At 46.1% G+C, this 21,311-nt stretch overlaps 29 non-coding genes and 2 pseudogenes across 29 annotated transcripts; all 31 read right to left on the bottom strand.

Moving 5' to 3' along the window:
- Window positions 1-299: 299 nt before the first annotated feature.
- Window positions 300-490, bottom strand: LOC114776558 (U2 spliceosomal RNA). The gene has a single exon (XR_003745564.1). It is a non-coding gene; the product is annotated as a U2 spliceosomal RNA (small nuclear RNA).
- Window positions 491-612: 122 nt separating this feature from the next.
- On the bottom strand, window positions 613-726 carry LOC114776607 (U5 spliceosomal RNA). The gene has a single exon (XR_003745608.1). It is a non-coding gene; the product is annotated as a U5 spliceosomal RNA (small nuclear RNA).
- A 596-nt stretch (window positions 727-1,322) lies between these two features.
- Window positions 1,323-1,513, bottom strand: LOC114776557 (U2 spliceosomal RNA). Its single transcript, XR_003745563.1, has one exon. It is a non-coding gene; the product is annotated as a U2 spliceosomal RNA (small nuclear RNA).
- A 122-nt stretch (window positions 1,514-1,635) lies between these two features.
- Window positions 1,636-1,749, bottom strand: LOC114776606 (U5 spliceosomal RNA). Its single transcript, XR_003745607.1, has one exon. It is a non-coding gene; the product is annotated as a U5 spliceosomal RNA (small nuclear RNA).
- A 598-nt stretch (window positions 1,750-2,347) lies between these two features.
- On the bottom strand, window positions 2,348-2,567 carry LOC114776575 (uncharacterized; annotated as a pseudogene).
- A 5,751-nt stretch (window positions 2,568-8,318) lies between these two features.
- LOC114776579 (uncharacterized) lies at window positions 8,319-8,531 on the bottom strand (annotated as a pseudogene).
- A 122-nt stretch (window positions 8,532-8,653) lies between these two features.
- LOC114776605 (U5 spliceosomal RNA) lies at window positions 8,654-8,767 on the bottom strand. The gene has a single exon (XR_003745606.1). It is a non-coding gene; the product is annotated as a U5 spliceosomal RNA (small nuclear RNA).
- Window positions 8,768-9,362: 595 nt separating this feature from the next.
- LOC114776556 (U2 spliceosomal RNA) lies at window positions 9,363-9,553 on the bottom strand. The gene has a single exon (XR_003745562.1). It is a non-coding gene; the product is annotated as a U2 spliceosomal RNA (small nuclear RNA).
- A 122-nt stretch (window positions 9,554-9,675) lies between these two features.
- On the bottom strand, window positions 9,676-9,789 carry LOC114776604 (U5 spliceosomal RNA). The gene has a single exon (XR_003745605.1). It is a non-coding gene; the product is annotated as a U5 spliceosomal RNA (small nuclear RNA).
- Window positions 9,790-10,385: 596 nt separating this feature from the next.
- Window positions 10,386-10,576, bottom strand: LOC114776555 (U2 spliceosomal RNA). The gene has a single exon (XR_003745561.1). It is a non-coding gene; the product is annotated as a U2 spliceosomal RNA (small nuclear RNA).
- Window positions 10,577-10,698: 122 nt separating this feature from the next.
- LOC114776603 (U5 spliceosomal RNA) lies at window positions 10,699-10,812 on the bottom strand. The gene has a single exon (XR_003745604.1). It is a non-coding gene; the product is annotated as a U5 spliceosomal RNA (small nuclear RNA).
- A 596-nt stretch (window positions 10,813-11,408) lies between these two features.
- LOC114776554 (U2 spliceosomal RNA) lies at window positions 11,409-11,599 on the bottom strand. The gene has a single exon (XR_003745560.1). It is a non-coding gene; the product is annotated as a U2 spliceosomal RNA (small nuclear RNA).
- A 122-nt stretch (window positions 11,600-11,721) lies between these two features.
- LOC114776602 (U5 spliceosomal RNA) lies at window positions 11,722-11,835 on the bottom strand. Its single transcript, XR_003745603.1, has one exon. It is a non-coding gene; the product is annotated as a U5 spliceosomal RNA (small nuclear RNA).
- Window positions 11,836-12,431: 596 nt separating this feature from the next.
- On the bottom strand, window positions 12,432-12,622 carry LOC114776553 (U2 spliceosomal RNA). The gene has a single exon (XR_003745559.1). It is a non-coding gene; the product is annotated as a U2 spliceosomal RNA (small nuclear RNA).
- A 122-nt stretch (window positions 12,623-12,744) lies between these two features.
- On the bottom strand, window positions 12,745-12,858 carry LOC114776601 (U5 spliceosomal RNA). The gene has a single exon (XR_003745602.1). It is a non-coding gene; the product is annotated as a U5 spliceosomal RNA (small nuclear RNA).
- A 595-nt stretch (window positions 12,859-13,453) lies between these two features.
- Window positions 13,454-13,644, bottom strand: LOC114776552 (U2 spliceosomal RNA). The gene has a single exon (XR_003745558.1). It is a non-coding gene; the product is annotated as a U2 spliceosomal RNA (small nuclear RNA).
- A 122-nt stretch (window positions 13,645-13,766) lies between these two features.
- On the bottom strand, window positions 13,767-13,880 carry LOC114776600 (U5 spliceosomal RNA). Its single transcript, XR_003745601.1, has one exon. It is a non-coding gene; the product is annotated as a U5 spliceosomal RNA (small nuclear RNA).
- A 597-nt stretch (window positions 13,881-14,477) lies between these two features.
- On the bottom strand, window positions 14,478-14,668 carry LOC114776551 (U2 spliceosomal RNA). Its single transcript, XR_003745557.1, has one exon. It is a non-coding gene; the product is annotated as a U2 spliceosomal RNA (small nuclear RNA).
- A 122-nt stretch (window positions 14,669-14,790) lies between these two features.
- On the bottom strand, window positions 14,791-14,904 carry LOC114776599 (U5 spliceosomal RNA). Its single transcript, XR_003745600.1, has one exon. It is a non-coding gene; the product is annotated as a U5 spliceosomal RNA (small nuclear RNA).
- Window positions 14,905-15,498: 594 nt separating this feature from the next.
- LOC114776550 (U2 spliceosomal RNA) lies at window positions 15,499-15,689 on the bottom strand. The gene has a single exon (XR_003745556.1). It is a non-coding gene; the product is annotated as a U2 spliceosomal RNA (small nuclear RNA).
- Window positions 15,690-15,811: 122 nt separating this feature from the next.
- LOC114776598 (U5 spliceosomal RNA) lies at window positions 15,812-15,925 on the bottom strand. Its single transcript, XR_003745599.1, has one exon. It is a non-coding gene; the product is annotated as a U5 spliceosomal RNA (small nuclear RNA).
- A 595-nt stretch (window positions 15,926-16,520) lies between these two features.
- On the bottom strand, window positions 16,521-16,711 carry LOC114776549 (U2 spliceosomal RNA). The gene has a single exon (XR_003745555.1). It is a non-coding gene; the product is annotated as a U2 spliceosomal RNA (small nuclear RNA).
- Window positions 16,712-16,833: 122 nt separating this feature from the next.
- On the bottom strand, window positions 16,834-16,947 carry LOC114776597 (U5 spliceosomal RNA). The gene has a single exon (XR_003745598.1). It is a non-coding gene; the product is annotated as a U5 spliceosomal RNA (small nuclear RNA).
- Window positions 16,948-17,540: 593 nt separating this feature from the next.
- LOC114776548 (U2 spliceosomal RNA) lies at window positions 17,541-17,731 on the bottom strand. Its single transcript, XR_003745554.1, has one exon. It is a non-coding gene; the product is annotated as a U2 spliceosomal RNA (small nuclear RNA).
- Window positions 17,732-17,853: 122 nt separating this feature from the next.
- On the bottom strand, window positions 17,854-17,967 carry LOC114776596 (U5 spliceosomal RNA). The gene has a single exon (XR_003745597.1). It is a non-coding gene; the product is annotated as a U5 spliceosomal RNA (small nuclear RNA).
- A 592-nt stretch (window positions 17,968-18,559) lies between these two features.
- On the bottom strand, window positions 18,560-18,750 carry LOC114776547 (U2 spliceosomal RNA). Its single transcript, XR_003745553.1, has one exon. It is a non-coding gene; the product is annotated as a U2 spliceosomal RNA (small nuclear RNA).
- Window positions 18,751-18,872: 122 nt separating this feature from the next.
- On the bottom strand, window positions 18,873-18,986 carry LOC114776595 (U5 spliceosomal RNA). The gene has a single exon (XR_003745596.1). It is a non-coding gene; the product is annotated as a U5 spliceosomal RNA (small nuclear RNA).
- Window positions 18,987-19,575: 589 nt separating this feature from the next.
- On the bottom strand, window positions 19,576-19,766 carry LOC114776546 (U2 spliceosomal RNA). Its single transcript, XR_003745552.1, has one exon. It is a non-coding gene; the product is annotated as a U2 spliceosomal RNA (small nuclear RNA).
- A 122-nt stretch (window positions 19,767-19,888) lies between these two features.
- LOC114776593 (U5 spliceosomal RNA) lies at window positions 19,889-20,002 on the bottom strand. The gene has a single exon (XR_003745595.1). It is a non-coding gene; the product is annotated as a U5 spliceosomal RNA (small nuclear RNA).
- Window positions 20,003-20,596: 594 nt separating this feature from the next.
- Window positions 20,597-20,787, bottom strand: LOC114776545 (U2 spliceosomal RNA). The gene has a single exon (XR_003745551.1). It is a non-coding gene; the product is annotated as a U2 spliceosomal RNA (small nuclear RNA).
- Window positions 20,788-20,909: 122 nt separating this feature from the next.
- On the bottom strand, window positions 20,910-21,023 carry LOC114776592 (U5 spliceosomal RNA). The gene has a single exon (XR_003745594.1). It is a non-coding gene; the product is annotated as a U5 spliceosomal RNA (small nuclear RNA).
- Between the last annotated feature and the right edge of the window lie 288 nt (window positions 21,024-21,311).

The following is a 21,311-nucleotide window of genomic DNA, read 5'->3' as shown; positions in this document are numbered from 1 at the left end:
TGACAAGGCAATGTAAAAAACTTCATTTTGAAAACGTTTCTCAATAGCTGTAACACCTGGTTTTCACAGGCAGTCTCCCATCCAAGTACTAACCAGGCCCAAGCCTTCTTAGCTTCCAAGATCAGACGTTCTTCTGCTGGTATGGCCGTAAGCAACCCCTGCTTGAAAATCTTGGACTTTTAAACAAAAAGGCGCTTGAAAACATATCAAGGAATAAAAAACTTGCCTTTGAATGTCAAAAACATGATGGAGAAAAGGCAACAAGTTGGAGTGGTAAGTTTTTATTTGCAACACAACAGAGAAAGTGCACCGCTCCCAGAGGCACTGCAATACTGGGTCGATGCGTGGAGCGGATGGAGCAAGCTCCTTTGCCGACTCCCTGTTCTAAAAATCCGCTTAATATGTAGTCCCCCGCTGGGGGACGTATCAGATATTAAACTGATAAGAACAGATACTACACTTGATCTTAGCCAAAAGGCCGAGAAGCGATAACCTGAAAAAGGCGCCGTGGCGTGCCATTCTCGGAACGTGTGCGGTATTTGCTGGATGGTGCGCGTATACGTAGCGCACAACACACCACGTTTTCTTAAGTATTCTTTGAACCCATCGTGTAGCTCTGTCAAAACAGAGCCCCCAAAAATATTGTGAGCTTGTTGACGCCCCTCTCCACGGAAATCTTTAGTAAAAGGCGAAAGATTTGTACGTGATGAAGAGAAGCCCAAGCGACAACAACAGGGCCGTAAAGGTGGAGAGTGTCTCTTGTGTGTTTGGTGCTGACATCAGGGTGCGTCGCACCTTAAGGCCGAGGGCCGGACAACCCCGCCTAATCAATTCAGCTCCACCCTATTCCACAGTTAAGCCAGTGAACGACTGTCGAACGATTGTCACAGAGCAGGCACGGACACGAAAACCAAAGAGCAGCTTGTAAAAAAAAAAAAAAAAAAAAAAAAAAAAAAAAAAGAAAAAAGGCGGGAAAACGTAACAAAGACTAAAAATACCTCTTAACTAACTTTGAAAAAAAGCTGACAAGGCAATGTAAAAAACTTCATTTTGAAAACGTTTCTCAATAGCTGTAACACCTGGTTTTCACAGGCAGTCTCCCATCCAAGTACTAACCAGGCCCAAGCCTTCTTAGCTTCCAAGATCAGACGTTCTTCTGCTGGTATGGCCGTAAGCAACCCCTGCTTGAAAATCTTGGACTTTTAAACAAAAAGGCGCTTGAAAACATATCAAGGAATAAAAAACTTGCCTTTGAATGTCAAAAACATGATGGAGAAAAGGCAACAAGTTGGAGTGGTAAGTTTTTATTTGCAACACAACAGAGAAAGTGCACCGCTCCCAGAGGCACTGCAATACTGGGTCGATGCGTGGAGCGGATGGAGCAAGCTCCTTTGCCGACTCCCTGTTCTAAAAATCCGCTTAATATGTAGTCCCCCGCTGGGGGACGTATCAGATATTAAACTGATAAGAACAGATACTACACTTGATCTTAGCCAAAAGGCCGAGAAGCGATAACCTGAAAAAGGCGCCGTGGCGTGCCATTCTCGGAACGTGTGCGGTATTTGCTGGATGGTGCGCGTATACGTAGCGCACAACACACCACGTTTTCTTAAGTATTCTTTGAACCCATCGTGTAGCTCTGTCAAAACAGAGCCCCCAAAAATATTGTGAGCTTGTTGACGCCCCTCTCCACGGAAATCTTTAGTAAAAGGCGAAAGATTTGTACGTGATGAAGAGAAGCCCAAGCGACAACAACAGGGCCGTAAAGGTGGAGAGTGTCTCTTGTGTGTTTGGTGCTGACATCAGGGTGCGTCGCACCTTAAGGCCGAGGGCCGGACAACCCCGCCTAATCAATTCAGCTCCACCCTATTCCACAGTTAAGCCAGTGAACGACTGTCGAACGATTGTCACAGAGCAGGCACGGACACGAAAACCAAAGAGCAGCTTGTAAAAAAAAAAAAAAAAAAAAAAAAAAAAAAAAAAAAAAAAAAAGGCGGGAAAACGTAACAAAGACTAAAAATACCTCTTAACTAACTTTGAAAAAAAGCTGACAAGGCAATGTAAAAAACTTCATTTTGAAAACGTTTCTCAATAGCTGTAACACCTGGTTTTCACAGGCAGTCTCCCATCCAAGTACTAACCAGGCCCAAGCCTTCTTAGCTTCCAAGATCAGACGTTCTTCTGCTGGTATGGCCGTAAGCAACCCCTGCTTGAAAATCTTGGACTTTTAAACAAAAAGGCGCTTGAAAACATATCAAGGAATAAAAAACTTGCCTTTGAATGTCAAAAACATGATGGAGAAAAGGCAACAAGTTGGAGTGGTAAGTTTTTATTTGCAACACAACAGAGAAAGTGCACCGCTCCCAGAGGCACTGCAATACTGGGTCGATGCGTGGAGCGGATGGAGCAAGCTCCTTTGCCGACTCCCTGTTCTAAAAATCCGCTTAATATGTAGTCCCCCGCTGGGGGACGTATCAGATATTAAACTGATAAGAACAGATTTTTTTTTTTTTTTTTTTTTTCATATTTTCTCTTTATTGAAAATTTCATACAATACAAAAAAGTATGACACTTAAAACACAATATATTCATCAATTAAAACCGTCATATAAAAACACATTAAATAAGCATGTTTCCTAAAACTCCAATAAAAATCAATAAAGAGTCTTGCTATAAAGTCTTAAGATTTCTTTTTTAAATTAATCTTAAGATACTTTTAAAAACAAGATAAAACAATAATAAAAACCCCATGGCCTCTTAAAAAATCAAAATAAAAAACGGAATGCACATACCGCAGCTTGGGATCCAAAAAAAGGAGGATCCCCCCTGGCCTGTCCCCAGGGTGCTACTGTGCTCGCTTCAGGGTGTCCTCGCCGTGTGCTGCTTGAAAAAAATCTCTTAAAAAAACAAAACGCCACCTAAATCAAAAGTGAATAAGGGACCCTCCAAATGGTCCAAATCCCACACCACAAAATTGAAAAATAAGTTAAATAAATATATAAATCAATTCAAAAACAAATTTAAGAGCTTAAAATGATGAATTTCTCCATGTACAGTTTTTTTTTTTTTTTTTTTTTTTTTTTCACACCAAATTTACAATCAAAAGTCCACACGATATGAAAATAGTCAAAATAAATATATATTCACACAATAATTATATAAATAGGTGCACACGTTTTAAATCATCAGATAAGTCCATAATACATTTTTTCCTTTATATATTTACTTAAACAACACACCAAACTTAAATAAATAAATCAAATAGATCCACACCCTAGTTTAAAAATAAAAGGCAGTCGCTTTAGCTTTTTGAGCTTTTTTGTTTTAAATAAAACTGCAGCCACTACTTGCTTTGAGGACAAAAGAGAAGATGGTCCGGACGCCACAAAAAATGGCAACTGGGCTACGAGCCCAGAAGGGCGTGCCACTTAAGAGTAGCCTCTTCGTAGCCCATATTGGTGACGTCCTTCTCCATCCTGAAGTCGAGTTCAGCCCGGATTTTATGGAAGACACCCTGGGGAGTGAAGTCCGTCCCCCTCCGGATGAGAGCGGCCCTCGCATCCCAGATGGCAGATTTGGTAATGCTAACGACCTCCCACACCCGAAGGGCTGTTGACCCCACTGGTCCCAGTGGCCATCCGTGTAGGATCTTCTCGTACGTCAGTACCGTCTGCTGGTCTAGCTTTCTGCACAGGCTGCCAACCAGACGCCAGATTGCTTTGGCATGCCCACAGTCCCACATAACGTGTCTAATGGACTCGTCCTTGTTACACTGGGACTGTGGGCACTTGGGGTGCCTGGTCAGTCCATGCCTGTGCAGGACCTCTCTTACTGGCAGCTTGCCGTGGAGGCAACGCCAGTTGAGGTCTTGCAGACGGTGATCTAACTCAGGTGGCTGAATCCTGACCCAAGTGCCTTCCTCAAGCCCCAAAAGGGCTTGAGTACCCCTTGTACTGAGCAGAGTCTTATACAAGACCCTATGCTTCAGCAAGGCTTCACCGAGACTGTCTGCCTGGATGGACTTACCCAGTCTAACAGCATACCTGTAGTGGGCAGGCAGCGTCTCGGCCTTGGGAACAGCGTTTGTCCACAATGGGCCCAAATGGCGCATCGGGAAACTCAGCCACAGACGTACGAGGTATTGGTGGGGGTGCTCTTGAGGAGCGACCAGACGGCGACAAAGCTGCGAGAGGTAGAGGCAATCGAGTTTAAGAGGGATGTCAGGTACATCTCTCCCCCCCTCCTCCTTCCTCAGGTACATTACTTCACGCCTCACATACTCATACCTGCCCCCCCAGATGAAGCTGAAAACATCCTTTGTTAAACCCCGTTTCATAGCCCGGGGAAGGGGGTACACCTGTGCAAGGTAGAGCAATGTGGGCAGAATGTCCACCTTTAACACCAGTACCTTTCCGAGGAAGGAGAGGGACCTCCCCTTCCACAACCCCATCTTCCGTCTAGCCTTAGCCAAGCGTTCTTCCCAGTTGGTCTGGGCCGCCCCTTCAGACTGGAAGAGGATGCCCAAGACTTTAAGAGGGCCTTCACATTGGGGTAAGTCCCCGAAAAGGTCCTCCCTGCCCTTCCAGCCACCAAAGTACTTAACCACCGACTTTTGAAGATTAAGTGCTGCGCCGGAAGCTCTGCCGAACGCCTGGACCAGGTCCAGCGCCTGACCGAGGGACCGGCTCGAGCATGCAAATATGGTGGTATCATCCGCATACTGAGCCAGTTTAACCCTTAAACCACCACTTCCTGGAAGCAGCAGACCATCCACTGTGGGGCTGGCACGGATGGCAGCTGCCAGGGGCTCGATGTAAAGAGCATATAAGAGCGGCGAGAGAGGGCAGCCCTGCCTCACCCCGCCAATCTGGGGGATCCAAAAGCCGAGTGAGCCATTAAGGCACACCCGACTGCCCACCTCCCGGTAGAGGGACTGGATCCACCCTATGAACTTTGCACCGATCCCCATTCTCTCCAACACTTTAAACAGAAAGCAATGGTCTACACGATCAAACGCCTTCTCTTGGTCTAAACTGACCATTGCGAGGGGGATCTGACGATCCTCCGCCCATGCGATAGCATCCCGGATCAGGTGTAAATTCCAGAATGCAGATCGTCCAGGGACACCGCATGTCTGGTCAACATGAACCAGACTGGTCATAACTTTCTTCAGGCGCTCAGTCAGTATCTTCGCGATTAGCTTTGCATCAACGCAAAGCATGGTCAGGGGTCTCCAGTTGGCCAAGTCAGCTTTATCGCCTTTCTTGTACAACAAGGAGAGCACACCTGACCTCATGCTTTTTGTCAGCTTCCCTTGGCTCAGCACCTCTTCAATAACCATAAATAACTCTGGTCCCAGGACATCCCAAAATGAAATATAAAATTCCACTGGGAGTCCATCCAGGCCCGGAGTTTTCCGGCGATTCATACAATGAATTACCTTGGTGACTTCTTCTAAGGTAATGGGAGCCTCTAAGCTGCCCCGGGCATCACTAGGAAGAACCTTCTCTAGCTTGGCCAGGAAACCTGAGCCCCCAACCGGGTCTGTACTCCGTTTGTTAAAAAGTTGTTTATAAAACGAAGTTGCAACCTCTAGCATCTGGGATGTGTCCGTGAGAGACTCCCCATGTTGGTTGCGGAGAGTTTCGAAACTTTTCTCCGCTTTGGAGTCTCTCACTCTGTTGAAGAAAAATGCTGTGCATTTTTCGTTTTCCTCCAACTTTTGACACCTGGCACGGAACAAGGACGTTTCAGCCTGCTGCTCATGCAGCTGCCGCAAACGATCCTTGAGCTCCGTGGCCCTGCCGGGATTAAAAATCCCCCCATTGTTAAAACGAGAGTACAGTTCCTGCAACTCCTCCTCTAAACGTGTGATACGCCAGCGCTGGGAGGCTCTGCGCTGTTTTGAATAGTTGATGGTAAGGGTCTTGATTTTACTCTTGACCCCTTCCCACCAATCTATCACCGAGGAGCCAGGATCTCTGTACTCGGTCCAAAGCTTGAACTGGTCTAAGAACAGCTCCCTGTACTCCTTCTCTTCTAAAAGAGAGATGTTGAATTTCCAGTAGCCAGGACCATGGGCTGGGGCATCGATAATAATCTTTGCCTCCAGCATCACATGATCCGATGGCCACTGGGGAGACAGGGAGACCGCTTTGAACCGCATGGGGGGTGCTGCTAAAATGTAGTCGATGCGACTACAAGAGCCACGGGTATTGTGCCAGGTCATTCCCAGATCACTAGGGTTGCAAAACTTGAAACCGTCAGTAAGGTTGAAATTACGCACAAACTTAATAAAATGTGGAATACTGACATCACTTTTCCCTTCGAGGAAGATGTTGAAGTCACCCCCAATGACGAGATGTCTGGATGTTAAACAAAAGGGGACCAACTGCTCTAACAGCTCTATACGAGAGGTGGCTTTCACTGGAGCGTAGACGCACAGAACTCTAATGTGCTGCCCCCTCCATGTGGCGTCCACCCCCAACACCCTTCCGGGAAGAACCGTGAAGGGGCTTACACTTTGAAAGGCATGGTTCCCAAAAAGGATTCCCACGCCTGACGAATGGACGCCACCCACACTCCAGTGAGACTCACCCAAGTTCCAGTTCTGGGTGAATATGGCCACATCTCGCTGGTCCCGGAGGTGGACTTCCTGCAGTAAACACAGGTCAAAGGGAGAGGATGCCAGTTGGTTAAAAACAGCTGTGCGTTTTACGAAATTTTTCAACCCTCTGACGTTCAATGTTAAGATTTTTAACTCGGCCATGGGGGGTTAAAAAATTTAAAATGAATAAAATTATTACTAAAACCATAAAACCCATAAAGTAATAAAAAAATAAAATTATAAAACCCCAGCCATAAAACCCCCCCTTCACCCAACCACCCCACCCGCATACTCCATCAGCCTCCGGAGACCCTCATCGATGTAGTCTAATTGGAGTTTATCCTCCCCATCCACTCTGGGTCCCTCCAGAGGCTGACTGGGAAGGTGGGGAGGGGGTGGAGGGGGCAAAACTCCCGCTCCCGCTGGCGATGAAGCACTTAATGCCAGCGGGATGTCGACTTCTCGGTCCTTATTTGAAGAGGCCCTGGCTGGAGAAAGGGCCCCTTCTGGTGTCTCAGCCTCCTTTCTGCTTTGCTTGACTGCGGTGTCTTTTTTTATCTCCCCTTTCCTCTTGGTAGGTCTGGTTGCCGGGGTCTCCGGAACCACAGCCGACCCTGCGCTCTTGGTGGCAGGAATCGCCTGAGCCCCCTGCGACTGACTCCGGCCCTCTTCAAGGTGGGGGGAGTCCACCAGGGCGTCAGAATAAAGAGGTTTATACTGGGGGCAGGACCGGGCCAGATGGTTGTCGCCGCCGCAGATCTTGCAGCGTCGTGGCCCGGTGCAGTCTTTGGCCATGTGGCCTTTGTCCAGGCAATTCCTGCACTTCATGTTGGTGCAGGCGTCGGCTGTGTGACCCCTACCCAGACAGAGTTTGCAGAAGGGAGGCTGCTGTGGATAAAACAGGTATCCTCTGTTCCCCTCGATATTAAAATAGCCCGGTGGGTGGCACAACCCGTCTGGAGCCGAGGGATCGGGACGTAGCCGGGCCTGGAACTGGCGTCTCCCGTTCCATATGCCCAGCTCGTCCCGCATCTCCCGATGGCCAGGCTGAAGTTCGACATACTGCTGCAAAAATTTCCTGACGGTCTCTGCAGGTAAGAAGGGGTTGAAGATGTGGACCGTGATGATCTTCTTATCGGCCCACCAGAGTTGTTCCACTGCGTAATTCTTCAACCCCTCCTCTTTTTTTTCTCTGCATACCTCCAGCATAGTTGTAAATCTTCCATCGGCGAGGACGGTGACGTCAACGAAGCGCTGGGGACCATTCCTCTGCACACACACAATGTCACTTGCCTTCAGGCTCAGGACTCCGAACAGGACCTCCCTGATGAAAGGAACCCTCTCAGGGAAGCCCTGGGGGTCTGCTCCCCTCCACCGGAACCTCAGAGAGTTCTTCATTCTCGTCGCTGGAACCTCGGTGGAGGGGCTGTCTCTGTTTTGAGACCCCCGGTTGTCCAGCGCCCTGGCCTCGGCCTGGTGGGGAGCGGGCACCTCTGCAACAGGAATATCTTTTTTCACAGCATCTGTTTCAGGTACCTGCTGCTTCGCATCCTTCTCTTTCCCTAGTTGGCTTTGCTGGTCCCGCTCCCGAATGGTCCCCATCTCCTTCTTCCTCGCCGACTGGGCTTTTGCTGGAAGCATGCTACCTGCTACTCCCGCCAGGTCTTTCATCGCCGTCGTCATCGTTGCCGACTTCTTCCTGGCCTTAACTCCAGACTCCATTTTAGGACGGGGTGCAGAGCCCTAAAAAGGGCTCTGTAAGTGCTTTTAGCCTTTGAAAAGGCTTTTGGGTTTAAAAGTGCTAAAAGGTGTTGGGGCTAAAAAAAACAAATCTCAGTGGTGCCCCATACACCGCACGACTCCCACCGAGAACTGATAAGAACAGATACTACACTTGATCTTAGCCAAAAGGCCGAGAAGCGATAACCTGAAAAAGGCGCCGTGGCGTGCCATTCTCGGAACGTGTGCGGTATTTGCTGGATGGTGCGCGTATACGTAGCGCACAACACACCACGTTTTCTTAAGTATTCTTTGAACCCATCGTGTAGCTCTGTCAAAACAGAGCCCCCAAAAATATTGTGAGCTTGTTGACGCCCCTCTCCACGGAAATCTTTAGTAAAAGGCGAAAGATTTGTACGTGATGAAGAGAAGCCCAAGCGACAACAACAGGGCCGTAAAGGTGGAGAGTGTCTCTTGTGTGTTTGGTGCTGACATCAGGGTGCGTCGCACCTTAAGGCCGAGGGCCGGACAACCCCGCCTAATCAATTCAGCTCCACCCTATTCCACAGTTAAGCCAGTGAACGACTGTCGAACGATTGTCACAGAGCAGGCACGGACACGAAAACCAAAGAGCAGCTTGTAAAAAAAAAAAAAAAAAAAAAAAAAAAAAAGAAGAAAAAAGGCGGGAAAACGTAACAAAGACTAAAAATACCTCTTAACTAACTTTGAAAAAAAGCTGACAAGGCAATGTAAAAAACTTCATTTTGAAAACGTTTCTCAATAGCTGTAACACCTGGTTTTCACAGGCAGTCTCCCATCCAAGTACTAACCAGGCCCAAGCCTTCTTAGCTTCCAAGATCAGACGTTCTTCTGCTGGTATGGCCGTAAGCAACCCCTGCTTGAAAATCTTGGACTTTTAAACAAAAAGGCGCTTGAAAACATATCAAGGAATAAAAAACTTGCCTTTGAATGTCAAAAACATGATGGAGAAAAGGCAACAAGTTGGAGTGGTAAGTTTTTATTTGCAACACAACAGAGAAAGTGCACCGCTCCCAGAGGCACTGCAATACTGGGTCGATGCGTGGAGCGGATGGAGCAAGCTCCTTTGCCGACTCCCTGTTCTAAAAATCCGCTTAATATGTAGTCCCCCGCTGGGGGACGTATCAGATATTAAACTGATAAGAACAGATACTACACTTGATCTTAGCCAAAAGGCCGAGAAGCGATAACCTGAAAAAGGCGCCGTGGCGTGCCATTCTCGGAACGTGTGCGGTATTTGCTGGATGGTGCGCGTATACGTAGCGCACAACACACCACGTTTTCTTAAGTATTCTTTGAACCCATCGTGTAGCTCTGTCAAAACAGAGCCCCCAAAAATATTGTGAGCTTGTTGACGCCCCTCTCCACGGAAATCTTTAGTAAAAGGCGAAAGATTTGTACGTGATGAAGAGAAGCCCAAGCGACAACAACAGGGCCGTAAAGGTGGAGAGTGTCTCTTGTGTGTTTGGTGCTGACATCAGGGTGCGTCGCACCTTAAGGCCGAGGGCCGGACAACCCCGCCTAATCAATTCAGCTCCACCCTATTCCACAGTTAAGCCAGTGAACGACTGTCGAACGATTGTCACAGAGCAGGCACGGACACGAAAACCAAAGAGCAGCTTGTAAAAAAAAAAAAAAAAAAAAAAAAAAAAAAAGAAGAAAAAAGGCGGGAAAACGTAAAAAAGACTAAAAATACCTCTTAACTAACTTTGAAAAAAAGCTGACAAGGCAATGTAAAAAACTTCATTTTGAAAACGTTTCTCAATAGCTGTAACACCTGGTTTTCACAGGCAGTCTCCCATCCAAGTACTAACCAGGCCCAAGCCTTCTTAGCTTCCAAGATCAGACGTTCTTCTGCTGGTATGGCCGTAAGCAACCCCTGCTTGAAAATCTTGGACTTTTAAACAAAAAGGCGCTTGAAAACATATCAAGGAATAAAAAACTTGCCTTTGAATGTCAAAAACATGATGGAGAAAAGGCAACAAGTTGGAGTGGTAAGTTTTTATTTGCAACACAACAGAGAAAGTGCACCGCTCCCAGAGGCACTGCAATACTGGGTCGATGCGTGGAGCGGATGGAGCAAGCTCCTTTGCCGACTCCCTGTTCTAAAAATCCGCTTAATATGTAGTCCCCCGCTGGGGGACGTATCAGATATTAAACTGATAAGAACAGATACTACACTTGATCTTAGCCAAAAGGCCGAGAAGCGATAACCTGAAAAAGGCGCCGTGGCGTGCCATTCTCGGAACGTGTGCGGTATTTGCTGGATGGTGCGCGTATACGTAGCGCACAACACACCACGTTTTCTTAAGTATTCTTTGAACCCATCGTGTAGCTCTGTCAAAACAGAGCCCCCAAAAATATTGTGAGCTTGTTGACGCCCCTCTCCACGGAAATCTTTAGTAAAAGGCGAAAGATTTGTACGTGATGAAGAGAAGCCCAAGCGACAACAACAGGGCCGTAAAGGTGGAGAGTGTCTCTTGTGTGTTTGGTGCTGACATCAGGGTGCGTCGCACCTTAAGGCCGAGGGCCGGACAACCCCGCCTAATCAATTCAGCTCCACCCTATTCCACAGTTAAGCCAGTGAACGACTGTCGAACGATTGTCACAGAGCAGGCACGGACACGAAAACCAAAGAGCAGCTTGTAAAAAAAAAAAAAAAAAAAAAAAAAAAAAAAAAAGAAAAAAGGGGGGAAAACGTAACAAAGACTAAAAATACCTCTTAACTAACTTTGAAAAAAAGCTGACAAGGCAATGTAAAAAACTTCATTTTGAAAACGTTTCTCAATAGCTGTAACACCTGGTTTTCACAGGCAGTCTCCCATCCAAGTACTAACCAGGCCCAAGCCTTCTTAGCTTCCAAGATCAGACGTTCTTCTGCTGGTATGGCCGTAAGCAACCCCTGCTTGAAAATCTTGGACTTTTAAACAAAAAGGCGCTTGAAAACATATCAAGGAATAAAAAACTTGCCTTTGAATGTCAAAAACATGATGGAGAAAAGGCAACAAGTTGGAGTGGTAAGTTTTTATTTGCAACACAACAGAGAAAGTGCACCGCTCCCAGAGGCACTGCAATACTGGGTCGATGCGTGGAGCGGATGGAGCAAGCTCCTTTGCCGACTCCCTGTTCTAAAAATCCGCTTAATATGTAGTCCCCCGCTGGGGGACGTATCAGATATTAAACTGATAAGAACAGATACTACACTTGATCTTAGCCAAAAGGCCGAGAAGCGATAACCTGAAAAAGGCGCCGTGGCGTGCCATTCTCGGAACGTGTGCGGTATTTGCTGGATGGTGCGCGTATACGTAGCGCACAACACACCACGTTTTCTTAAGTATTCTTTGAACCCATCGTGTAGCTCTGTCAAAACAGAGCCCCCAAAAATATTGTGAGCTTGTTGACGCCCCTCTCCACGGAAATCTTTAGTAAAAGGCGAAAGATTTGTACGTGATGAAGAGAAGCCCAAGCGACAACAACAGGGCCGTAAAGGTGGAGAGTGTCTCTTGTGTGTTTGGTGCTGACATCAGGGTGCGTCGCACCTTAAGGCCGAGGGCCGGACAACCCCGCCTAATCAATTCAGCTCCACCCTATTCCACAGTTAAGCCAGTGAACGACTGTCGAACGATTGTCACAGAGCAGGCACGGACACGAAAACCAAAGAGCAGCTTGTAAAAAAAAAAAAAAAAAAAAAAAAAAAAAAAAAAGAAAAAAGGCGGGAAAACGTAACAAAGACTAAAAAAACCTCTTAACTAACTTTGAAAAAAAGCTGACAAGGCAATGTAAAAAACTTCATTTTGAAAACGTTTCTCAATAGCTGTAACACCTGGTTTTCACAGGCAGTCTCCCATCCAAGTACTAACCAGGCCCAAGCCTTCTTAGCTTCCAAGATCAGACGTTCTTCTGCTGGTATGGCCGTAAGCAACCCCTGCTTGAAAATCTTGGACTTTTAAACAAAAAGGCGCTTGAAAACATATCAAGGAATAAAAAACTTGCCTTTGAATGTCAAAAACATGATGGAGAAAAGGCAACAAGTTGGAGTGGTAAGTTTTTATTTGCAACACAACAGAGAAAGTGCACCGCTCCCAGAGGCACTGCAATACTGGGTCGATGCGTGGAGCGGATGGAGCAAGCTCCTTTGCCGACTCCCTGTTCTAAAAATCCGCTTAATATGTAGTCCCCCGCTGGGGGACGTATCAGATATTAAACTGATAAGAACAGATACTACACTTGATCTTAGCCAAAAGGCCGAGAAGCGATAACCTGAAAAAGGCGCCGTGGCGTGCCATTCTCGGAACGTGTGCGGTATTTGCTGGATGGTGCGCGTATACGTAGCGCACAACACACCACGTTTTCTTAAGTATTCTTTGAACCCATCGTGTAGCTCTGTCAAAACAGAGCCCCCAAAAATATTGTGAGCTTGTTGACGCCCCTCTCCACGGAAATCTTTAGTAAAAGGCGAAAGATTTGTACGTGATGAAGAGAAGCCCAAGCGACAACAACAGGGCCGTAAAGGTGGAGAGTGTCTCTTGTGTGTTTGGTGCTGACATCAGGGTGCGTCGCACCTTAAGGCCGAGGGCCGGACAACCCCGCCTAATCAATTCAGCTCCACCCTATTCCACAGTTAAGCCAGTGAACGACTGTCGAACGATTGTCACAGAGCAGGCACGGACACGAAAACCAAAGAGCAGCTTGTAAAAAAAAAAAAAAAAAAAAAAAAAAAAAAAAAGAAAAAAGGCGGGAAAACGTAACAAAGACTAAAAATACCTCTTAACTAACTTTGAAAAAAAGCTGACAAGGCAATGTAAAAAACTTCATTTTGAAAACGTTTCTCAATAGCTGTAACACCTGGTTTTCACAGGCAGTCTCCCATCCAAGTACTAACCAGGCCCAAGCCTTCTTAGCTTCCAAGATCAGACGTTCTTCTGCTGGTATGGCCGTAAGCAACCCCTGCTTGAAAATCTTGGACTTTTAAACAAAAAGGCGCTTGAAAACATATCAAGGAATAAAAAACTTGCCTTTGAATGTCAAAAACATGATGGAGAAAAGGCAACAAGTTGGAGTGGTAAGTTTTTATTTGCAACACAACAGAGAAAGTGCACCGCTCCCAGAGGCACTGCAATACTGGGTCGATGCGTGGAGCGGATGGAGCAAGCTCCTTTGCCGACTCCCTGTTCTAAAAATCCGCTTAATATGTAGTCCCCCGCTGGGGGACGTATCAGATATTAAACTGATAAGAACAGATACTACACTTGATCTTAGCCAAAAGGCCGAGAAGCGATAACCTGAAAAAGGCGCCGTGGCGTGCCATTCTCGGAACGTGTGTGGTATTTGCTGGATGGTGCGCGTATACGTAGCGCACAACACACCACGTTTTCTTAAGTATTCTTTGAACCCATCGTGTAGCTCTGTCAAAACAGAGCCCCCAAAAATATTGTGAGCTTGTTGACGCCCCTCTCCACGGAAATCTTTAGTAAAAGGCGAAAGATTTGTACGTGATGAAGAGAAGCCCAAGCGACAACAACAGGGCCGTAAAGGTGGAGAGTGTCTCTTGTGTGTTTGGTGCTGACATCAGGGTGCGTCGCACCTTAAGGCCGAGGGCCGGACAACCCCGCCTAATCAATTCAGCTCCACCCTATTCCACAGTTAAGCCAGTGAACGACTGTCGAACGATTGTCACAGAGCAGGCACGGACACGAAAACCAAAGAGCAGCTTGTAAAAAAAAAAAAAAAAAAAAAAAAAAAAAAAAGAAGAAAAAAGGCGGGAAAACGTAACAAAGACTAAAAATACCTCTTAACTAACTTTGAAAAAAAGCTGACAAGGCAATGTAAAAAACTTCATTTTGAAAACGTTTCTCAATAGCTGTAACACCTGGTTTTCACAGGCAGTCTCCCATCCAAGTACTAACCAGGCCCAAGCCTTCTTAGCTTCCAAGATCAGACGTTCTTCTGCTGGTATGGCCGTAAGCAACCCCTGCTTGAAAATCTTGGACTTTTAAACAAAAAGGCGCTTGAAAACATATCAAGGAATAAAAAACTTGCCTTTGAATGTCAAAAACATGATGGAGAAAAGGCAACAAGTTGGAGTGGTAAGTTTTTATTTGCAACACAACAGAGAAAGTGCACCGCTCCCAGAGGCACTGCAATACTGGGTCGATGCGTGGAGCGGATGGAGCAAGCTCCTTTGCCGACTCCCTGTTCTAAAAATCCGCTTAATATGTAGTCCCCCGCTGGGGGACGTATCAGATATTAAACTGATAAGAACAGATACTACACTTGATCTTAGCCAAAAGGCCGAGAAGCGATAACCTGAAAAAGGCGCCGTGGCGTGCCATTCTCGGAACGTGTGCGGTATTTGCTGGATGGTGCGCGTATACGTAGCGCACAACACACCACGTTTTCTTAAGTATTCTTTGAACCCATCGTGTAGCTCTGTCAAAACAGAGCCCCCAAAAATATTGTGAGCTTGTTGACGCCCCTCTCCACGGAAATCTTTAGTAAAAGGCGAAAGATTTGTACGTGATGAAGAGAAGCCCAAGCGACAACAACAGGGCCGTAAAGGTGGAGAGTGTCTCTTGTGTGTTTGGTGCTGACATCAGGGTGCGTCGCACCTTAAGGCCGAGGGCCGGACAACCCCGCCTAATCAATTCAGCTCCACCCTATTCCACAGTTAAGCCAGTGAACGACTGTCGAACGATTGTCACAGAGCAGGCACGGACACGAAAACCAAAGAGCAGCTTGTAAAAAAAAAAAAAAAAAAAAAAAAAAAAAGAAGAAAAAAGGCGGGAAAACGTAACAAAGACTAAAAATACCTCTTAACTAACTTTGAAAAAAAGCTGACAAGGCAATGTAAAAAACTTCATTTTGAAAACGTTTCTCAATAGCTGTAACACCTGGTTTTCACAGGCAGTCTCCCATCCAAGTACTAACCAGGCCCAAGCCTTCTTAGCTTCCAAGATCAGACGTTCTTCTGCTGGTATGGCCGTAAGCAACCCCTGCTTGAAAATCTTGGACTTTTAAACAAAAAGGCGCTTGAAAACATATCAAGGAATAAAAAACTTGCCTTTGAATGTCAAAAACATGATGGAGAAAAGGCAACAAGTTGGAGTGGTAAGTTTTTATTTGCAACACAACAGAGAAAGTGCACCGCTCCCAGAGGCACTGCAATACTGGGTCGATGCGTGGAGCGGATGGAGCAAGCTCCTTTGCCGACTCCCTGTTCTAAAAATCCGCTTAATATGTAGTCCCCCGCTGGGGGACGTATCAGATATTAAACTGATAAGAACAGATACTACACTTGATCTTAGCCAAAAGGCCGAGAAGCGATAACCTGAAAAAGGCGCCGTGGCGTGCCATTCTCGGAACGTGTGCGGTATTTGCTGGATGGTGCGCGTATACGTAGCGCACAACACACCACGTTTTCTTAAGTATTCTTTGAACCCATCGTGTAGCTCTGTCAAAACAGAGCCCCCAAAAATATTGTGAGCTTGTTGACGCCCCTCTCCACGGAAATCTTTAGTAAAAGGCGAAAGATTTGTACGTGATGAAGAGAAGCCCAAGCGACAACAACAGGGCCGTAAAGGTGGAGAGTGTCTCTTGTGTGTTTGGTGCTGACATCAGGGTGCGTCGCACCTTAAGGCCGAGGGCCGGACAACCCCGCCTAATCAATTCAGCTCCACCCTATTCCACAGTTAAGCCAGTGAACGACTGTCGAACGATTGTCACAGAGCAGGCACGGACACGAAAACCAAAGAGCAGCTTGTAAAAAAAAAAAAAAAAAAAAAAAAAAAAAAGAAGAAAAAAGGCGGGAAAACGTAACAAAGACTAAAAATACCTCTTAACTAACTTTGAAAAAAAGCTGACAAGGCAATGTAAAAAACTTCATTTTGAAAACGTTTCTCAATAGCTGTAACACCTGGTTTTCACAGGCAGTCTCCCATCCAAGTACTAACCAGGCCCAAGCCTTCTTAGCTTCCAAGATCAGACGTTCTTCTGCTGGTATGGCCGTAAGCAACCCCTGCTTGAAAATCTTGGACTTTTAAACAAAAAGGCGCTTGAAAACATATCAAGGAATAAAAAACTTGCCTTTGAATGTCAAAAACATGATGGAGAAAAGGCAACAAGTTGGAGTGGTAAGTTTTTATTTGCAACACAACAGAGAAAGTGCACCGCTCCCAGAGGCACTGCAATACTGGGTCGATGCGTGGAGCGGATGGAGCAAGCTCCTTTGCCGACTCCCTGTTCTAAAAATCCGCTTAATATGTAGTCCCCCGCTGGGGGACGTATCAGATATTAAACTGATAAGAACAGATACTACACTTGATCTTAGCCAAAAGGCCGAGAAGCGATAACCTGAAAAAGGCGCCGTGGCGTGCCATTCTCGGAACGTGTGCGGTATTTGCTGGATGGTGCGCGTATACGTAGCGCACAACACACCACGTTTTCTTAAGTATTCTTTGAACCCATCGTGTAGCTCTGTCAAAACAGAGCCCCCAAAAATATTGTGAGCTTGTTGACGCCCCTCTCCACGGAAATCTTTAGTAAAAGGCGAAAGATTTGTACGTGATGAAGAGAAGCCCAAGCGACAACAACAGGGCCGTAAAGGTGGAGAGTGTCTCTTGTGTGTTTGGTGCTGACATCAGGGTGCGTCGCACCTTAAGGCCGAGGGCCGGACAACCCCGCCTAATCAATTCAGCTCCACCCTATTCCACAGTTAAGCCAGTGAACGACTGTCGAACGATTGTCACAGAGCAGGCACGGACACGAAAACCAAAGAGCAGCTTGTAAAAAAAAAAAAAAAAAAAAAAAAAGAAGAAGAAAAAAGGCGGGAAAACGTAACAAAGACTAAAAATACCTCTTAACTAACTTTGAAAAAAAGCTGACAAGGCAATGTAAAAAACTTCATTTTGAAAACGTTTCTCAATAGCTGTAACACCTGGTTTTCACAGGCAGTCTCCCATCCAAGTACTAACCAGGCCCAAGCCTTCTTAGCTTCCAAGATCAGACGTTCTTCTGCTGGTATGGCCGTAAGCAACCCCTGCTTGAAAATCTTGGACTTTTAAACAAAAAGGCGCTTGAAAACATATCAAGGAATAAAAAACTTGCCTTTGAATGTCAAAAACATGATGGAGAAAAGGCAACAAGTTGGAGTGGTAAGTTTTTATTTGCAACACAACAGAGAAAGTGCACCGCTCCCAGAGGCACTGCAATACTGGGTCGATGCGTGGAGCGGATGGAGCAAGCTCCTTTGCCGACTCCCTGTTCTAAAAATCCGCTTAATATGTAGTCCCCCGCTGGGGGACGTATCAGATATTAAACTGATAAGAACAGATACTACACTTGATCTTAGCCAAAAGGCCGAGAAGCGATAACCTGAAAAAGGCGCCGTGGCGTGCCATTCTCGGAACGTGTGCGGTATTTGCTGGATGGTGCGCGTATACGTAGCGCACAACACACCACGTTTTCTTAAGTATTCTTTGAACCCATCGTGTAGCTCTGTCAAAACAGAGCCCCCAAAAATATTGTGAGCTTGTTGACGCCCCTCTCCACGGAAATCTTTAGTAAAAGGCGAAAGATTTGTACGTGATGAAGAGAAGCCCAAGCGACAACAACAGGGCCGTAAAGGTGGAGAGTGTCTCTTGTGTGTTTGGTGCTGACATCAGGGTGCGTCGCACCTTAAGGCCGAGGGCCGGACAACCCCGCCTAATCAATTCAGCTCCACCCTATTCCACAGTTAAGCCAGTGAACGACTGTCGAACGATTGTCACAGAGCAGGCACGGACACGAAAACCAAAGAGCAGCTTGTAAAAAAAAAAAAAAAAAAAAAAAAAAAGAAGAAAAAAGGCGGGAAAACGTAACAAAGACTAAAAATACCTCTTAACTAACTTTGAAAAAAAGCTGACAAGGCAATGTAAAAAACTTCATTTTGAAAACGTTTCTCAATAGCTGTAACACCTGGTTTTCACAGGCAGTCTCCCATCCAAGTACTAACCAGGCCCAAGCCTTCTTAGCTTCCAAGATCAGACGTTCTTCTGCTGGTATGGCCGTAAGCAACCCCTGCTTGAAAATCTTGGACTTTTAAACAAAAAGGCGCTTGAAAACATATCAAGGAATAAAAAACTTGCCTTTGAATGTCAAAAACATGATGGAGAAAAGGCAACAAGTTGGAGTGGTAAGTTTTTATTTGCAACACAACAGAGAAAGTGCACCGCTCCCAGAGGCACTGCAATACTGGGTCGATGCGTGGAGCGGATGGAGCAAGCTCCTTTGCCGACTCCCTGTTCTAAAAATCCGCTTAATATGTAGTCCCCCGCTGGGGGACGTATCAGATATTAAACTGATAAGAACAGATACTACACTTGATCTTAGCCAAAAGGCCGAGAAGCGATAACCTGAAAAAGGCGCCGTGGCGTGCCATTCTCGGAACGTGTGCGGTATTTGCTGGATGGTGCGCGTATACGTAGCGCACAACACACCACGTTTTCTTAAGTATTCTTTGAACCCATCGTGTAGCTCTGTCAAAACAGAGCCCCCAAAAATATTGTGAGCTTGTTGACGCCCCTCTCCACGGAAATCTTTAGTAAAAGGCGAAAGATTTGTACGTGATGAAGAGAAGCCCAAGCGACAACAACAGGGCCGTAAAGGTGGAGAGTGTCTCTTGTGTGTTTGGTGCTGACATCAGGGTGCGTCGCACCTTAAGGCCGAGGGCCGGACAACCCCGCCTAATCAATTCAGCTCCACCCTATTCCACAGTTAAGCCAGTGAACGACTGTCGAACGATTGTCACAGAGCAGGCACGGACACGAAAACCAAAGAGCAGCTTGTAAAAAAAAAAAAAAAAAAAAAAAAGAAGAAAAAAGGCGGGAAAACGTAACAAAGACTAAAAATACCTCTTAACTAACTTTGAAAAAAAGCTGACAAGGCAATGTAAAAAACTTCATTTTGAAAACGTTTCTCAATAGCTGTAACACCTGGTTTTCACAGGCAGTCTCCCATCCAAGTACTAACCAGGCCCAAGCCTTCTTAGCTTCCAAGATCAGACGTTCTTCTGCTGGTATGGCCGTAAGCAACCCCTGCTTGAAAATCTTGGACTTTTAAACAAAAAGGCGCTTGAAAACATATCAAGGAATAAAAAACTTGCCTTTGAATGTCAAAAACATGATGGAGAAAAGGCAACAAGTTGGAGTGGTAAGTTTTTATTTGCAACACAACAGAGAAAGTGCACCGCTCCCAGAGGCACTGCAATACTGGGTCGATGCGTGGAGCGGATGGAGCAAGCTCCTTTGCCGACTCCCTGTTCTAAAAATCCGCTTAATATGTAGTCCCCCGCTGGGGGACGTATCAGATATTAAACTGATAAGAACAGATACTACACTTGATCTTAGCCAAAAGGCCGAGAAGCGATAACCTGAAAAAGGCGCCGTGGCGTGCCATTCTCGGAACGTGTGCGGTATTTGCTGGATGGTGCGCGTATACGTAGCGCACAACACACCACGTTTTCTTAAGTATTCTTTGAACCCATCGTGTAGCTCTGTCAAAACAGAGCCCCCAAAAATATTGTGAGCTTGTTGACGCCCCTCTCCACGGAAATCTTTAGTAAAAGGCGAAAGATTTGTACGTGATGAAGAGAAGCCCAAGCGACAACAACAGGGCCGTAAAGGTGGAGAGTGTCTCTTGTGTGTTTGGTGCTGACATCAGGGTGCGTCGCACCTTAAGGCCGAGGGCCGGACAACCCCGCCTAATCAATTCAGCTCCACCCTATTCCACAGTTAAGCCAGTGAACGACTGTCGAACGATTGTCACAGAGCAGGCACGGACACGAAAACCAAAGAGCAGCTTGTAAAAAAAAAAAAAAAAAAAAAAAAAAAAAGAAGAAAAAAGGCGGGAAAACGTAACAAAGACTAAAAATACCTCTTAACTAACTTTGAAAAAAAGCTGACAAGGCAATGTAAAAAACTTCATTTTGAAAACGTTTCTCAATAGCTGTAACACCTGGTTTTCACAGGCAGTCTCCCATCCAAGTACTAACCAGGCCCAAGCCTTCTTAGCTTCCAAGATCAGACGTTCTTCTGCTGGTATGGCCGTAAGCAACCCCTGCTTGAAAATCTTGGACTTTTAAACAAAAAGGCGCTTGAAAACATATCAAGGAATAAAAAACTTGCCTTTGAATGTCAAAAACATGATGGAGAAAAGGCAACAAGTTGGAGTGGTAAGTTTTTATTTGCAACACAACAGAGAAAGTGCACCGCTCCCAGAGGCACTGCAATACTGGGTCGATGCGTGGAGCGGATGGAGCAAGCTCCTTTGCCGACTCCCTGTTCTAAAAATCCGCTTAATATGTAGTCCCCCGCTGGGGGACGTATCAGATATTAAACTGATAAGAACAGATACTACACTTGATCTTAGCCAAAAGGCCGAGAAGCGATAACCTGAAAAAGGCGCCGTGGCGTGCCATTCTCGGAACGTGTGCGGTATTTGCTGGATGGTGCGCGTATACGTAGCGCACAACACACCACGTTTTCTTAAGTATTCTTTGAACCCATCGTGTAGCTCTGTCAAAACAGAGCCCCCAAAAATATTGTGAGCTTGTTGACGCCCCTCTCCACGGAAATCTTTAGTAAAAGGCGAAAGATTTGTACGTGATGAAGAGAAGCCCAAGCGACAACAACAGGGCCGTAAAGGTGGAGAGTGTCTCTTGTGTGTTTGGTGCTGACATCAGGGTGCGTCGCACCTTAAGGCCGAGGGCCGGACAACCCCGCCTAATCAATTCAGCTCCACCCTATTCCACAGTTAAGCCAGTGAACGACTGTCGAACGATTGTCACAGAGCAGGCACGGACACGAAAACCAAAGAGCAGCTTGTAAAAAAAAAAAAAAAAAAAAAAAAAAGAAGAAAAAAGGCGGGAAAACGTAACAAAGACTAAAAATACCTCTTAACTAACTTTGGAAAA

The sequence above is a fragment of the Denticeps clupeoides genome, unplaced genomic scaffold (assembly GCF_900700375.1).
Source record: "Denticeps clupeoides unplaced genomic scaffold, fDenClu1.1, whole genome shotgun sequence".
NCBI classification, from domain to species: Eukaryota; Metazoa; Chordata; class Actinopteri; order Clupeiformes; family Denticipitidae; genus Denticeps; species Denticeps clupeoides.
The sequence above is the reverse complement of the archived record's forward strand: the minus strand, read 5'-3'. Positions and strand labels throughout refer to the sequence as shown.